Genomic DNA, 18093 nt, shown 5'->3' with positions numbered 1-18093 from the left:
GGGCTTCAGAAACCGCACCTCTCCTTATATGATAATTATGGTCTTTAATTTTCAAGTTTTCCAACATTGATGTAAAAACTGGTTTTGATTTTCAACCAGTTGTTTACTGGAAAAAACACGAATTCAAATTAGTACCGGAACTTGAGGCCCTTTTTATCTAATAACATAATTATTTCTTCCAAAAATAAGTACAGTCACTCTCATTAACGTCTGCTTAAGGTTTAAGGTAATAGGTACGTTGGGGTAAGTTCGACTGCGGACTTCAATATTTCAGTATCTTCTAAAAATACTAAGCCAATAAGTCAGTATCTTCTAAAAATACAAAAATACTAAGACTAGAGGTAGAAGCACTTTCTATTGTATTGTAGCAAAGCAACAGTACGCAAGATGGCATTTAAGTAGGTACTGCTAAGGCTATAGCTTCTAGTTCATTTTTAAAGTGGAAAATGAACTAAACTCTGTTTCAATCAATGCTGTCCGAAATATCCGAATTCCTACCTTAAACCTACCTCAATCGCAAATTTAAATATGTCATAGACGAGTTCATATGCTTAATTGCCTACCTACTTAGTAGCTAGGTCCCAAAATACTGCGATTGTTTTGTTTTGACTGGTCCAACCTAGATATTTGGTAGTAAATTCCTTGAAGTCCGATTACGGCGCCAAAACGGTTCGTTTTCGTTGGCCGGCGGCCAAATCAAAATGATTTCACACTGCCACTTTATTCAGGCTGGTTTTTAGGGAAAATACTCGGTTTTTTACTAACGACCTACTTGCACTATTCTTAAAATAGAAGACAAATGCAAACGCTCTTACACCCCATCAGGAATATTTCTTCTATAATCTTTATTGATCTAGTTAATAATTCTACTGATTAGATTTATTTGCAGTTAAATGTAGGTTTCATGATGTTTATTGCATGTCATCCTCGTTTTGACCATGTCCTTTGATCGATGACTAAGCAGCTAGGTACTTGATCAATACGGTCATACTTTATAAGAAAACGGGCTTCCCTGATTGTTTATGTTATTATTAAAGTGGATTCCAATACGCCACTGGAATTTACACCGTGCATGTAATCGATAAATTTCTTTCAAATATGTAGGTACTAAAGTGTACAGTAGGTACAATTGCACTTACAAAGATTATAATTTAGTCATAACACTCAACCATGCGGGTTTAACCTCAAAGTTCAACGTGAAAAAGTGACACACCTGCTCTCTCAATAATTACCTAGAGTAACTACAGTACCTACTACGATCGTACCGTACCATTTACCTAGAGGAAAACCACAATTAAACTCGCAACATATGCTGTTCTTTAGACTTCCTGGTAAATCAGAAACCCTATACCAACTTCCTCGACCATCCAAAGTATTAAAATAACCCAAGGTATTACCCAGAAGGTTATAATTGTGTAATTTTTTATCTGACTCATACGCCATTTTGATTTCTCGTAACCGCTTCTCACCGGCGACTGCGCGTCGAGTCCAAAGTCCACCAGCTGGCCATGTGATTCTTATTGTCTGCCGAATTTCAATAAGTCTAACGCTGTAAAAACCAGTATAAGCACGATACTCTATTTGTAAAGGATCACGAGCTCAGAGTTGCGCTGGTTCTGCTGAGCGTTCCAAGTTTCCTGCACTCGTCAAGCGTAGAGAACACAGGAGTTGTTCGTTCACGTGGCCGCTGCGTGAAAGGAAAACGGTTCTCTAATCTTAAATAACCATTTGAAATTCGAACCTTTTTTTATGAGGCTTTTGTTTAAATTTTACTTAACTACCGCATTTTAAGGATGGAGGTTTTTATGGATGATAAGTAGGTACATAACTGCCAAATTTAGAAAACAATTAACACTTTGAACCAGTCATGTAGGTATAATGCTTGACTTCTCTTTGACTAGGGTTAATTTTCAATGTATTTTCAAATAAAATTGTAGTCAGAAATACTTTAGAACTTTGGCTTCAAACCATTCATTAAGAGCTGACGGAAATTACCTACAAGCACGAAGCATTACATAATCCTCAAAGTAACTGAACTGCTCATTTAGACCGGTATTCCCTACATAGCCACTAGATTCTATGCAGCCTGCGCAACAGGTTTGCTAGGGTGGTTTAGTAAAGAACTAACTAAGTTCTCAATGAAACTGACAGAATCTCAATTTTACTTTCTTCATTCGATCCACAAAAGTGTTTCTAGTTCTACAATGTAAACAGCAAGTTTTGAAAGTACAAAGTGTACGAGCCACAGCCGCAGGCAATAAAGAACTCTATAACAGAATGGATACAGCGTGAGGTGCCTTAATTAATGCATTTAACCTTACTCGATGCTAACACGCCTTGCGGAGTCCAAAGTCCAACTCGAGTGGTATATTTAACTCAATTCGAGTGTCTCACCGACTTTATTAGACACAAGGGTTACAGTATATTTAGTGCACGTTGAAACTGCCCTAGATTCTCCGAATAGGTAAAGAAAACAAACGGATTGTTAGCAGTTTCACAATCGACCCAAATCGGTATTGCGAAATTGCGTTGACATCGAAAATCAAAATTGCGCGATTGACACGTTCGGAAACCTACGAATTCATGGAAAATGTGCAAGCAAGGCATTGAAAGTCGTTGAATGTAGATTTTGACATTATACTTGGTCTAACCATCTACTAATGATCATTGCCATGGTGTTTAATGTAGGTCAGACCTACTAAAATCTATAGATATTGGTAGGTTATATTATATACCAATCTCAGCCAGTTTTTTTGCAGCCACCGCCAATCATACTCGAAGCTTCTATCCAATTGTGTGCGAAAAACTCCACGAATTGTTAATTGAAATTGCTTTGTTGAACTTTCCAATTGGGCCGGTGGACTTTGGACCCACACGTCATCCGGCCTTCTGTTGTAACCGAACCGACGTTGTTTGTCACAATATCCTTCAGCGTTATGATTGCCTGGTATGCCGCGCTGTGGGTACAAAGGTAAATCACCATTTTATGAGGAACGATAATGAACGTAGTTTGACGAATTGTATGCTTTCGTAATGGTTAACAGCTAAAACGTCTATCTTCTCTCGGTTGAAAGTTGAAAGGCCATATGGTAATCAGTTGCGCAAATCTTTGTACGTCAAATCATTAAACTTTGTTTCCAACTTCTCCTTTGCAATGCAAAATATGTAAAGGATCTTGTTAGATATACGGTATCCAAGGATTTGAAAATCTGCAACAGATATGTTCCTGCATGTCTTGTTGCATAAGGATTCTCCGTCGTAAATTGCTCTACCCATCCATCAGGTTTCTGACTTTCTCTCACATTAGTCATTCGAAACAAAAACCTGCACATGTTACGTGATCCCATCGTTGAGCATGTGTGGATATGCAAAAAATCTCGTAAACGATATAGTCCAGAAGCAAAGCAAGCCCACACTCGGAAATTCGGGAAATACTTTTTATCAATCAAGATTGAAGATACCTACACGATCTCACTGTGGAAATATATCCTAATGGTTTAGGTACCCTGATAACTGTCAAACTGTAACTTGATAACTGTAACTTGATAACTGTCAAAACAAGTAACACGAACATGACATTTTAATAGTTTCCGACATTTAACCGCCTTCTGTAAACAAAAGGAAGAGGTTTTTGGCCGTAAGTTTCATTGTTACTGTTTGTATGTCTGCCAATTACTTCTTATGATAAATTAATTATGATCACTTGAACAATTTTTTTTTTTTTGCAACTTAATATTTTCGAATAAGTTATTCATAATCGTTTATCCTCCCTTTTAAGTACAGTAGAACCCGCTTAAAACGATTCTGAGGGGACCCAGCTAAAAAAGCGTATTATACGGGAAATCGTATTAAACGAGAAAAAATTGAGATTTTTCATCGTAAACTTTTAATATGGTTACTTTTACTTGGAGCTTTAATGTTTTTCTTCTTATTTTTAACCGACTTCAAAAAAGGAGGAGGTTCTCAATTCGACTGAATGTTTTTTTTTTTTTATTATTTTTTTGTATGTATGTTACTCGATATCTCCGAGAATCGTGGACCGATTTTCAAAATTTTTTTTTTGATCGAACCGGTATAACCCCGAGATGGTCCCATTGGCACCAAGTCAGGGTCTGATGATGGAATCCTGGAGAAATCGAGGGAACTCTTCAAATGTTATAGGCACATGTAATGTTTTTAGTCTATTTTTCAAAGGTACACCAGTATTTACGTCTGATGGTAATAATTTTATGTGGCTGAGCTGATGATGGAAGGTCAACTCCTCAATGGTTAGGAGTTTAAGGATAATTCTTTCACTACTGTATATGTATTCGGACTGATACATATAATATCACTAGGAACCACTAAAAATCAACTGAGCTGATGATGGAAGGTCAACTCCTCAATGGTTAGGAGTTAAAGGATAATTCTTTCACTACTGTACATGTATTCGGACTGATACATATAATAACACTAGGAACCACTAAAAATCAACTGAGCTGATGATGGAAGGTCAACTCCTCAATGGTTAGGAGTTTAAGGATAATTCTTTCACTACTGTACATGTATTCGGACTGATACATATAATATCACTAGGAACCACTAAAAATCAACTGAGCTGATGATGGAAGGTCAACTCCTCAATGGTTAGGAGTTAAAGGATAATTCTTTCACTACTGTACATGTATTCGGACTGATACATATAATATCACTAGGAACCACTAAAAATCAACAAATAAATAAACTTTTTAACAAAAAATAAAACCGCCTTCAAAAATAAGCGCGTTACAAAACACGGAGAAACTAAAAAGCCAAAAATAATAAACCTTTCAATTCAGATTTCTTATCGTATTGCAATAAGCTAAACATCCAAATTATAAACAAATCAATTATTTTTGGAGTCGGTACCAGCCTGTGTATGGTTGGGTGGGGCAAACAGGCAATAGCAAGGCGACGAACAGGTCTGGTACCGACTACAAAAATAATTGATTTGTTTATAATTTGGATGTTTAGCTTATTGCAATACGATAAGAAATCTGAATTGAAAGGTTTATTATTTTTGGCTTTTTAGTTTTTGACATCACTGAACCAAAGATGGGACAAAGAATTCAGAGACTCAACACCGACACTCGACACCGCAGCAGTGATAATGAGCGAAGTGTGTGTAGGTAGGTACGAACTATCGCACTAACCGCTGAGTTAGGATGACAAATTACAAATTAATCTTTACGGGTGGCGGTGTCGCCAGAATCGCGTAATTAGTACAGTACAATTAGTTCCGATTATTGTCACCCGCATAAATAAAGTTGTAAAGTATTGCAAGGTGAGTGAGTTTTAGATGGTGTATTAAGCGGGGACGCGAGTCGTATTAACCGTGAAAAAATGTCTGAAAACAAGTCTCAAATTGTAGGGACCGGCGTAAAATGGCGTATAATGCGGGAAATCGTATTAAACGTGATCGTTTTAACCGGGTTCTACTGTACCTATATTCGTAAATCAATCTCTTTTGCCATGCCACGAGAAATCTTAGAAATGTATTTTCCTTGCATATATACTTAGAGCCATCTAATAATACCTTCGTTCCAGTATAATCATTATCTAGAATACCCAAGCTGGCCATGTGGCTTTAATTATACAGCCTCGATACTTCGGTAACAGTGGGGGTTCTGTTTTTATTTTACATCTGTTTTAATGGCGTATCTGGAGCGGTTAGCACTGAACGCAAATTTAGGGCAAAAGGCGTATTACGAAAGAGTTCTGGCGATTTCAAATCAGAGCGCAAAACTAATGTTGAACATAGTATATGTTGGAATAATATGGGAAGAGGGAACTTTACACTACTGAAACATTTACTAAAAAGAACAACACATGTCGTTGTCATGTATTAAATAGTAACCCGCGGTCGAACTTACTCCAACGTACCCTATGTGCAGTTGTGAAAATATGAGAGCATAAAAGTTGCTCACTTCATTATTGAACAGATTTTGTACACTCATAGTTTTACACTTGAGTCACTTGACTGTACACTTACCTATAATATAATTTTATACCATGTTTAATCTAACACCTAACACATAGATAATAGATACTTATCTTCCGTATTTTGGCCTTTATTGTTTGAAAAAGGAAGTGTGAATTAGACGTGACTTAGCACGAGGAGACTCAGTGATCGAGAACCTTGGCTCACATGCCATTATCTTACCTGTAGGCTAATTCTAAGCGCAACTATGTATATCAACTCTACTAACTATACCTTGTTCTATGAGAACAAGGTTCAAAATACAGTTAATACTTAGCACGGCAAATAATTATGGATCGCTTGATTTGATGTTGCGAAAACCTTTGGATTACTTTGTAAGTTTAAAAAAGGATTCTGATTGTACGTGTTTGGGTATATAATGCAAGATTGTGGGGAAAGACCGTCTTTACGCAGTATTCAGTTTAAGATTTGAAATAAATCATGTTGTGGATTGTAGAATATCACTAAGAAACGTATATAGTATGAATTTTTTGAAACGAACGTTTCTAAACAAAGGTATTGTTCCTTTTGTGTTGAGCGGGAGCTTCTGTATTTGCACGCGCTAAGACAACAAGAAGCAACTGTATCCTGATAATTGTAAGGTTCAAATCTGTACAGCAGCAAATTTGAGATAGATTATTTTGGAAATGTGAAGCGATAGACCACACCGCTATAGGTGCGAAAATACAGCGTTTCTAATACTTTGATACTTGGTGGTGGTGCTGTAAGTAATGAAACACGTATATTATCACTGTTATTTTTTATTAATGATTTTGTTAACAATCAACAATTGTATATAGCAATATATAAATAGTAATTACATAAATATTAGGTACAAGTCTTGATAAATAAAATAACATAAATAACTAAACAAACCGTAAACCGTATTTATAACAAAACATAACAATGGCGGTCAGATTGAAAAACCTTATCAGTGTTTATTGTCACTTTGCGATGACACCTTAAGGTGCCAGGTGCTTATCAACCTTTTAATCGTAGTTTCGCTGTTTAAACGTGTTATTTTTATTATACAGACTGACATATTACCGATGATTATTATAACTATATGTACTATACTTATAGTATGAATTTTTTGAAACGAACGTTTCTAAACAAAGGTATTGTTCCTTTTGTGTTGAGCGGGAGCTTCTGTATTTGCACGCGCTAAGACAACAAGAAGCAACTGTATCCTGATAATTGTAAGGTTCAAATCTGTACAGCAGCAAATTTGAGATAGATTATTTTGGAAATGTGAAGCGATAGACCACACCGCTATAGGTGCGAAAATACAGCGCTTCTAATACTTTGATACTTGATGGTGTAAGTATAGTACATATAGTTATAATAATCATCGGTAATATGTCAGTCTGTATAATAAAAATAACACGTTTAAACAGCGAAACTGCCAGATTAAAAGGTTGATAAGCACCTGGCACCTTAAGGTGTCATCGCAAAGTGACAATAAACACTGATAAGGTTTTTCAATCTGACCGCCATTGTTATGTTTTGTTATAAATACGGTTTACGGTTTGTTTAGTTATTTATGTTATTTTATTTATCAAGACTTGTACCTAATATTTATGTAATTACTATTTATATATTGCTATATACAATTGTTGATTGTTAACAAAATCATTAATAAAAAATAACAGTGATAATATACGTGTTTCATTACTTACAGCACCACCACCAAGTATCAAAGTATTAGAAACGCTGTATTTTCGCACCTATAGCGGTGTGGTCTATCGCTTCACATTTCCAAAATAATCTATCTCAAATTTGCTGCTGTACAGATTTGAACCTTACAATTATCAGGATACAGTTGCTTCTTGTTGTCTTAGCGCGTGCAAATACAGAAGCTCCCGCTCAACACAAAAGGAACAATACCTTTGTTTAGAAACGTTCGTTTCAAAAAATTCATACTATACACCATCAAGTATCAAAGTATTAGAAGCGCTGTATTTTCGCACCTATAGCGGTGTGGTCTATCGCTTCACATTTCCAAAATAATCTATCTCAAATTTGCTGCTGTACAGATTTGAACCTTACAATTATCAGGATACAGTTGCTTCTTGTTGTCTTAGCGCGTGCAAATACAGAAGCTCCCGCTCAACACAAAAGGAACAATACCTTTGTTTAGAAACGTTCGTTTCAAAAAATTCATACTATACATATATTGACGTTAATTAAAAAAAGTAAGAAATAAATTACTTAAAGATGTAGACAAAAATAATTGGAAGCTTAAATAATATCCACATGATTCTTTCAAATGATCATACCTACACCGATTATAGGCATAAATAATTTGCAAAAGCCAGTAAAAATGCGTAAGCTTAGATAAAATCTTTGATAGTATATCTCAATTAACTTACATCAATTAATCGTAAGAGTTACAAGTTATCGGTAATTATTGTAACCAGGCACTGATATGGATACGGAACCTTGTCACTTTGACCTCTTGCGTACGCAATACTACGTAACCGGGAGATAATTTACTTCGATAAGGTTCTTATTCTTATACTTTCGGTTCAAAAATTTAAATTATAGGATAATTTTGGTGATGTCATTCAATCAAAGAATGAGAGCTACATTTATAGGAAGTTTAGATGTTATTGCTATTGATTTTAAGTTGAGATTTATTTAAATGGTTGTTGTCAAAGCAAATGATAAGAACGGTCATACAGGTCATACAGGATAAGTTACACGTACCTATAGTGTTAAATGGATGTTGTAAAAGTGATAATTATTCGTTAGCAATTATAGTACATTGTGCAACAAGGGGAGGAAGTTGAATATTACTAACGCGACGGCTTGCCGGAGCGATTTAAAGACTCGAGTTAGTAATATTCATACTCCCCGAGTTACACACAATGTTTTTCATCACAGTTGCAATGTAAAAAATATGTAAATAGATGTAAAAAAGTTAAGTACGGTACAAGAAATTTCATTATTCCCTTGGGAGAACGATTTTTCTATAACTCACGCTCCGCCTGCGTGTAATAGCACATTTAAAGTGCGGGTGTGATGAAAAGATAATTATTTACCATCCTGACTTATTGCCTTCAATAACTAACTTGGAGTGGCGTACTAAGAGAGGCCTATGCTCAGCAGTGGGCGATAAAGGGCTGATATGATGATGGTGATAATAACAAACTTGACATAAATTAATGAAATAAAATCTATGCTTTTACAGATGTGTCAAGATATTTTGAGTGTTACGAGTCCAGATTTTCCGTAAGATAACTATTCGAATGACTGTCGATGATTTTTTTAAAACCAACCAAAGTATGATAGAATCTCCGAATATGTACTAGGTACTAGTTGACTAAAATCTAAAAAGGTCATAAAATTCAGGGCAAATAAGATATGAAGCGATGGTGAGGATGGATGGAGGTCATTTAGACTTTAGACTCAATAAAATATTAGTTAATAAGTGTTTACACTTTATAAACAAAACAACATTGTTTCGTTTTATTGTATGCGGTCATAAAAATCAACTTTACACCTTGTCGTCTGAATATCAATAAAAAGTTTAACTTCTTATAGTTTCCTGTATATGTATATAAATGTGTAGTTACTATAGTAGGTACTATAAGACAATAGAAAAATGATAACGCGAACTCAAGCGTTTTATTGCCCTTTGGTTGGGGGCAACTATAGCTTACTTTGTAGCAAAGATATTAAAGTATTATATGACGTCACAAATTTCACAATGAAATAAGCATGAACAATGAAATTACAAAATACAAAATCATTTATTCAGCAAATAGGCCACGGGGGCACTTTTACATGTCAACATTACAGAGTATTCATTAAAGTTAAACAAATGAAATTAATAGAAATATTAACTAAAAATATTAATCATAAGCAAAGTAGCTATACACTGATATAGAATTAGAGATGTATAAAGTCTCTAAATGTCATATTATTACTAACTATAATCAATACATAAAGAAAGTGCAAACAGATACAAAGATAAAAGAAATCTATAATACTTCAATAGTTGTAAAAGACTGAATATTACAAGTAAAAATATTATACTTAATCAAATAATCCATGGAGATGTATAGCGTCTCCAAGAGTCAAATTTTATAAAATTAAAATATTTAAAAGTAAAAACCTTTGTCAAATAATACAAAAAAAATACAGAAAATGAACAGCTAAATTACACATTTCAAGAGATGTACAAGTCTCTAGTTGTCAATCATTAAAGAACAAATCAAGTTTACAAATAAGGGCCAATCAAGGATACAAATTAAGTTTAAAAATATAATCAAAATCTCAGAGATGTATAAGGTCTCTAAGTGTCCAAAAAACTAACATTAACTTAATCAAACGACAACAAGGTCATTAAAGTAAGGAATCTATTTTAAAATAAAATATAATCAAAATCTCAGAGATGTATAAAGTCTCTAAGTGTCCAAAAGCTAAAATTAACTAAATTAAACGACAACGTGATGGTCTCTAGTGTCATCCTTAAGACATTACTTACTTAAGTTTAATTCTTACAAGAACCGAATGTAGTGTCTCGCAATCCGCTCAAAAGTAAAGTTAAATAATCTAACAAAACATGTGGCCCAGGTAAGCTTGAACAGACCAGTCTCCACAAACAGCACCCGTTCACGAGTATGACGCGTATCTCAGCCATCGCCTCCCTCAACCTCCATTCGGGAAGGTGGCGACCCGATCAACACGCCACCGTAAGCAAAGACTTTTAAGCGAGCATGACATGTTCAAGCTAACAGCAAATTGACAAAAGAAAAATCGACACAGTGAAACACGACATTAAGCTTGTAGGTGACATTAAAGAGGGCAACAATGCCTAGTATAGCTATACATAACTAATTACATGCTCAACGTGACTTAGAGATGTAAAGGTCTCTAAGGGTCAGTGTACTATCATACTTTAAATAAATTTTATATAACTACGCTATATAATGAAAACAAAAATCTTAGAGGTGTATAAGGTCTCTAAGCGTCCTACTAACATAACTAATGATACAATACAATCACATGAGAAAAATTACGCTGTGTCATTTTTACTGGATACTAGTACGGTTGTATTACAAACTTCTGCTACCATAATCAAGCTACTGGCTTAAAGGCATTTTTATCATCTATAAAATCATTTACCGTATAGTAAGCTTTACCTAGCAAACAGCGCTTAACATGTGACTTAAATTTGCCGAGTGGCAAGTTCACTACATCAATGGGGATTTTGTTATAAAAACGTGTACAGTTCCCAACGAAAGACGTACTAACCTTACGGAGACGGTGGAAGGGCACGGCAAGTTTATGTTTGTTTCTAGTGTTATAGTTATGGATATCACTGTTAAGCTTGTATTCATGGATGTTTTTCCTAGCATACATAATATTCTCAAGTATGTACTGAGAGGCAACGGTAAGAATGTTCACCTCTTTGAATTTCTCTCTTAGGGAAGCTCGAGCGCCCAGTCCATATATGGAACGTACAGCTCGCTTTTGCAGCACAAATATCGTCTGAATATCTGCGGCTTTACCCCATAACAGAATTCCATACGACATAACACTATGGAAGTAACCAAAGTATACCAGCCTGGCCGTCTCTACGTTTGTTAGCTGTCTGATTCTCCTTACTGCGTAGGCAGCTGAACTAAGTTTGTTAGCTAAAGTAGCAATATGTGCGTGCCATTGCAGTTTTGAGTCTAAAGTGACTCCCAGGAAAACAGTTTGGTCTTCAAACTCCAGCGTATCACCTTTTATTTGGATTTTGCTGTTATTTATCTGCTTGACGTTAGGTAACGCAAACTTGATGCATTTGGTTTTCTTGGCGTTCAAAAGTAGATTGTTTGCCGTAAACCAGTTAACTATAGTTGATAGGGCATCATTAATACTGTCGAAGCTATTTTCCTTCCTGTTCACTTTGAATATAAGAGAAGTGTCATCCGCAAATAACACTATATCATGTCTGCCTTTAACAAGAGTGGGTAGGTCATTAATATATACTAAAAAGAGGAAGGGACCAAGAATTGAACCTTGAGGCACTCCGAGGGCTACCGGGGACCCCGCCGAATGAGTTCCATTAATAACTACTCTCTGAGTCCTATCCGACAGATATGATGAGACTAAGTCGAGGGCACCGGCTTTTATCCCGTAGTGGCTTAATTTTCGTTTTAAATTTTCGTGATCTACGCAATCAAATGCCTTGGACAGATCACAGAAAATTCCAACAGCATCTTGAGCTTTTTCCCAAGCGTCAAAGATGTGCTTTAGGAGTACCGCACCAGCGTCAGTGGTTGATCGACCTTTGGTAAAACCAAATTGATTGCTATCAAGCAGTTTATTTCTGTTGAAATGCGACAGCAGTTGATTTAAAATAAGTTTCTCAAACACTTTGCTTAATGCAGGTAGTATTGAAATCGGCCTAAAGTTCGTAGGATCTGTCTTCGTTCCTGATTTAATCTGAATTGGGGATTATACTCGTACTCTGAACCGGATCTTTATTATCACAGTTAATATGTTGCTCATGATAAGATATAATTATTCATTTGTGCTAAGCTTTGTATCCAAGCGTCCGATAACAGTACCTAATATAATTATGATCAAAAGTAGTTAAAATAGTTTTTTTTTTTTTACTTTTCTACATCTCTGATCTCTGATCCAGTATGCTTGTTGATTAAATCAAAGTTACGAAATCGGGAGCAAGGTTACGCGATTAAAGATTCTAGTACTATTCCATATCAACAAATTTATAATGCCGTAAAAGAAACTCCATACAAAATTCAGGGTCGAATCTTGTTGTCCTTAATTATCAAATGCATGGCAGTATCCCCTTTTATCTCTGTATTTTTTAGGTTTGGCAAAAAGTTGAAAAAACAAGGAGTGTTATCTGTGGTATCGCACGCAAAGGACCTTTTTTTAACCCCCGACGCAAAAACGACGGGGTGTTATAAGTTTGACGTGTCTGTCTGTCTGTCTGTCTGTTTGTCTGTGTGTGTGTCTGTCTGTGGCACCCTAGCTCCCGAACGGGTGAACCGATTTCGATTTAGTCGGGAGTGTTCTTAGCCATGTTGCATGAAAATTGGTCCACTATGTCGCGGTCGGGGGTTTTTTCAAAATTTTAATTTTTAGGACCACATCTTTAAACATTCGTTTTAGGGTTCCGTACCAAAAAGGTATAAAAGGAACCCTTATGGTGCCGCTCTGTCCATCTGTCTGTTTATCTGTGGTAGCACTTGCAAAGAGACGTCAACTTCCAAGTTCCCATCCATATTTACAAAGTCATTTGGGTTAGAGGGGTCGCAGGCGCATACGTTGAGCCGCTCACGTACGCGCCTGCGCACCTTGAGCGTATGAGCATACATTTATGGCAAGCTATGGTCATTATAACATAACATGAGGAAAACTTTACCGATACTGTGATTTTTATCTTCTTGCTTATGTGTTAAGATTGGTGTTTAAATGGACGTAGTCATCATTTTTTTGGGGAGTAATTTTTGAATTATTACTTGTTACTAGTGGTTTTATGGTGACGATGGTAAAATATACGATTAACTAGCATGTTATATAAGTTCATACTATAGAAAAGAAAATAAAATAATACGAAGAATTACTCACGACTTCACTTTACCCCAACGCACCTCACATAATAACAGCCAAAAATACATAAGCATCGACTGGCATGTGATTTAAACGAATCTAGTTTTTGACTATGTTTTACATTATTAATTAGATTGTCGATATGTGTTCACTGTTCAGGGAACCCCTAAGACACTCAAGTTAATTCTGTACAATATGGAAAATATTTCGATTCCTTGATATCCACCAGTCGAAATTGCCCCCCTATACCTCACATTATCCGTGACATTTGCGCTATCGACCGACGTATTTTAAAACGTGGAAAAGTAGATACCCTGTTATCTAATATTCCCACTCACAACGTTGACAGCTCCAAAAAAAAAGCTCAGTCCAAATCCAAAATGGATGACGTTTTGTGTTGTCATGGCCACGCGCTCAGCTCGTGGCTTCTGGACAAGTTCCAAAATGGAGTCGTTGTGTCATTGACCAGCGTAATAGGATCTTACCTATTAGTTGTGGAGTTGTAGCCTGTAGAATTATGTCCTTGAGAAGTTCTCTGTGGAGTCAATAACTGGCAGAAAGACAATGTCTCTTACTCTAAAGATCTCAGATCAGGGTGTCTCTTCAGAAGTAAAATTGAGGCTTTAGTTCCGATGTAGTTGGCAATCCAATTGCTACTTATATGTTCGTTCTCCAAATATGTATTTTTTATTTTTGTATTCTGGTGTTTAATGTATAAGTTTGATAGGATATTATGCAGTAAATAGCCTACGCAAAGGGTGCAGTTGATGAAGAATTCGTTTGGAGATGCGAATACCCAATTCTACGGACATCACTCGGCAGTTCGTGGCCGGGCCGCCATCATGCTTTGTACTGCTGCTCCAGCTATCCTCCAGTGCAACGTGAAGGCCTAATCACTTACATGCACACATCGGTGTTTTTTATATCTATGTAATACACTAAACTTGTCATTGGCAAAGGCCTACGAGGCTGCCATATTGAATAAATGAATAAATACATGTTGCAGTTGTTAACGTTTTCTCATACAGTCGCCGGCATAAATAAGACAGTGATGATTTCTATGCCTTGTAATATTAACGTCGTGTTTGAAATGTCATACGAAATTGTCAAATGATTAAAAGCGACAAGGTACAGAAATCATCACTTCTTTATGCCGGTGACTATACCAGCCACGCTCACGTTTCATTCCTGTATTGGCTCGAAGGCCTTTTAAAATGTTCTAGATTTAAATTAAAGGGATGTTTGCATTGCTTACCTTAGACTTTACATAAACAACCATAGACTTTACTTTCAAATCAAGATCTTTATTCTGAAGAGAAACACTTGGATGTAATTGCCTTCTTTTATTTTAATTTACAGATAAAAGATTGTAATAAAGATCTTACCTGACCTACACAAATATCCTCTTAAAACGAAAATCTATTTCACTATGCTCTCTAAAAATACACTTTTGGCGCAGCACCAACTCCATCAGTTTCATAATATTTGAGGCTTTTGCATTTTCCATGATTACTTTAATTTAATATCCGTGTCGGGTCGGAAATGTTAATAAGGTCAGGCCTATTGACAAAAAGGTACTTCCTGCTGTTTTATTTTAGTAAGTTTAACAATTGAATCATTACATGCAGCAAACAGTTTTAGCACATGTATGGGAAATGGGAGCGCCTATAAGAATGAGTGCCGGTGTGAATCAGGGTTGCCTTCTGTCTCCACTGTTATTTATGATGCCTAAACTCTGTAGGTGATGTTCTTGTTAAGTTCATTTAAAATAATTCCTATAGCGACCATTTGTGTCATTCATGTTCAGGAAAATTAATAAATTTACTTTGTAATAAACGGTTTACATCGCGTATAATGTACTTTGACCTATAGTGTTATTAAGAAGGACACATTACCCGTAAACACTATTTTATAAAATCATAATGTGCCTGTTTCCCTGTTTGTTGTTGTTTTGTTTTTATGGACAGCATTTAATACGTCGTTAAGGTTGACCACACCTTTGACATCATATCAAATTCGAAAATATAAACCAGCAAATCTAAGGTGTAACCGTGTTTAGCTTATCTAAGGTATCTGATAAAACATTTGACAAATAAGTTATTTGCGCAAGTCAAGCAAACACAAAGATGGCGACTATGCTTATGCGCATATTTTACGGGCCCGGTCGTATGGCGAAGGCCAAGCGATGAATTAAACTGTTATTTTTGCCATATTTGTACAACTTTAATACGTTACTGCGTGTATAAAGAAGTATATTACGATTGTTACAGCATTATTCAATGTTTATGAATTTTGAAATGTTTACATTATTCGAACCAAAAATTTCATCAACCAGAACTAAATCTAAATTTTCGGGAATGTCTACTACGATAGATACTATAGGTACTTTGTAAATTTATTGGACAGCCAAAATACCAGTCCCAAAGCAAATAGTAACATTAACATGTTTGCCAAACCTATTAAGGCTCGCCATTTGATAGAATTCTGTAGAACATTCGTAGTCCAAAGTCCATCGGCGTCTTGTGTCGTTTAATTCTAGTGAATAACCCATAATTTCCAGCAGCTTGTGTCAACAGTGACTCAATTCGCCATTGCAGTTTACATTATCCGCTATTCACATGAAAGTTGCTCGAAAACAACCATAACACTCCAGAGTTTTCGAGAGTTCCATTAGATTTTGCATTTTTATAATTTTCAAAATTTCCAAGGGGTAAATTTATTCAGGGAGTGTCCTGTGGGTGTTGAAATGACTTCTTCAACTTTTGTCGATTTTGAAGATATTTGCTAGTCAAAGTTCTAGAAGCAGGCTGTTTGCTATGCTCATCAGTTGTTTATTATTACGCTATAAGTGCTATAACTCCATAAATATAACCAGATTAGACAGAAGCTCTTGACTAATCAACAATATAAAACGATAAATTCAAAGTAGGCTCCACAATAACAACTAGCACTCGGCTCGTGACAATTTCCTTGAGTTTGAAAACAACTGATAGCGAAAACTGCGCAGTTCTACCTGTGTTTTGGTGTCATGGCTGCCACCTGCGAATTTCGATAACAGTTAACTTTAATTTGTTTATCAAATTATATTGTCTAAATATAGATAGCTAGATAATTTTGGATGATGATTGGAGCAGGCAGATTAAAAGGATCCCGGTTAGTCATGCAGTGTCACTCATTTAGACTAATTGGGAAGAGAGTTCATCGCACTTGGTGATAAAAAGCCGTGTTAATTCAGCCACTACTCTGCTTGGTTCAGTCGCCATCGGATATACTTATCGGAGGTGTATAGTTCAAAGATATCTGAACACAGAGTACACAGACTATACCTTCTAGGCAAATACATGCTTGTTCAGATATTTGATAGTTTAAGATTAGATTTTACTACTTCATGCGTTATTTTAACTATTGATACTAATCGGTGAAGTACTTACGGGAACTGTGTTTAATATTCTAATGATGAATTGATTATGGCAGGGACTACGTGACCAGAATCGTGTCTACTTAATTACAATAAGTATTAGTAGAAGTAATGATACAAAGTCTAAATAAAACGTTAATTTTGAAGAACAACAAAGGTGTAGAAAATATGAACTTATACAAATAATAGATGTTTTCATTGGAATTAGAATGATATTGTGACATTCTTAAGAGGGATTGACTGAAATATTGTCCATTTAGCAACACTACCATTTTTTTTAGCACTTAGCAGATTTTCATACTTAGTAAACAGGTAGAGTACATAAGTAAGACGCCACTCGACCTACGAGATTATCATAAAAGCAAATGTTCACAAACAGACCAGTAGAGAATAACATCACATGGCAAATAGCAACAGAGTAATCCTACACATATACAACCTTTGTTCGTAGGTACATTATACCACGTCTAGCTCGCGTGATCACTAATCCTTAATGAGGAAGCAACTTGTAACCCAACTATAAAACCTTGGCAAAATGGTCTGAAATTTTAATAGAACTGTTTTTAATAACCAATTTGATCCTTCTAAAAAACTGGAAGACTTAACCCAACAAGACGAACAAGACATTATGATTGATTAGAATTTAAATGCTTAAAAATTAGTCTGGCTGGTTGTAAATTCAAATAATCCGGACACTTTGGTTTCACCTTCACGTGACGCGGCGATAGCAACATCGCAAATATAGCCGATGATGTAATACGGCTAACTAGGGATATAAAAAGCTGTGAGGGCACTCAAAGGCACCAAGACTTGCGATAATGAAACTTTTTTGCAAATATCTTGTTTACATCCGTTTGTAAACATGGCGAGATTTTGCAATTGCTTTATGATTTGTATTTAAAAAATAATTTGAATTGTTAAACCCCTTGGCGACACAGTATTCCGGCCTTTGTTATATAGATCTACATCCTTGGCAGTTACAGCCTTTGTTCCAAATGAAGGCATCTAAAATACAGTGACCTCACATTTGCTTTTAAACAGCCCATTAAAATTTCAAACCGAGTTGCGTCTTTACAGTTTATGGATGTTGTATTGTCTA

General features: G+C 35.7%; 1 protein-coding gene across 1 annotated transcript in view; it reads left to right on the top strand.

Annotated features, from left to right (window-relative positions):
- LOC125237806 (E3 ubiquitin-protein ligase MYLIP-like) overlaps positions 1–18093 on the top strand; it is a 34411-nt gene that overhangs the window by 805 nt on the left and 15513 nt on the right. The window lies entirely within an intron of this gene.

Source organism: Leguminivora glycinivorella, chromosome 22 (assembly GCF_023078275.1).
Source record: "Leguminivora glycinivorella isolate SPB_JAAS2020 chromosome 22, LegGlyc_1.1, whole genome shotgun sequence".
NCBI classification, from domain to species: Eukaryota; Metazoa; Arthropoda; class Insecta; order Lepidoptera; family Tortricidae; genus Leguminivora; species Leguminivora glycinivorella.
This window is presented reverse-complemented; position numbering and strand designations above follow the sequence as displayed.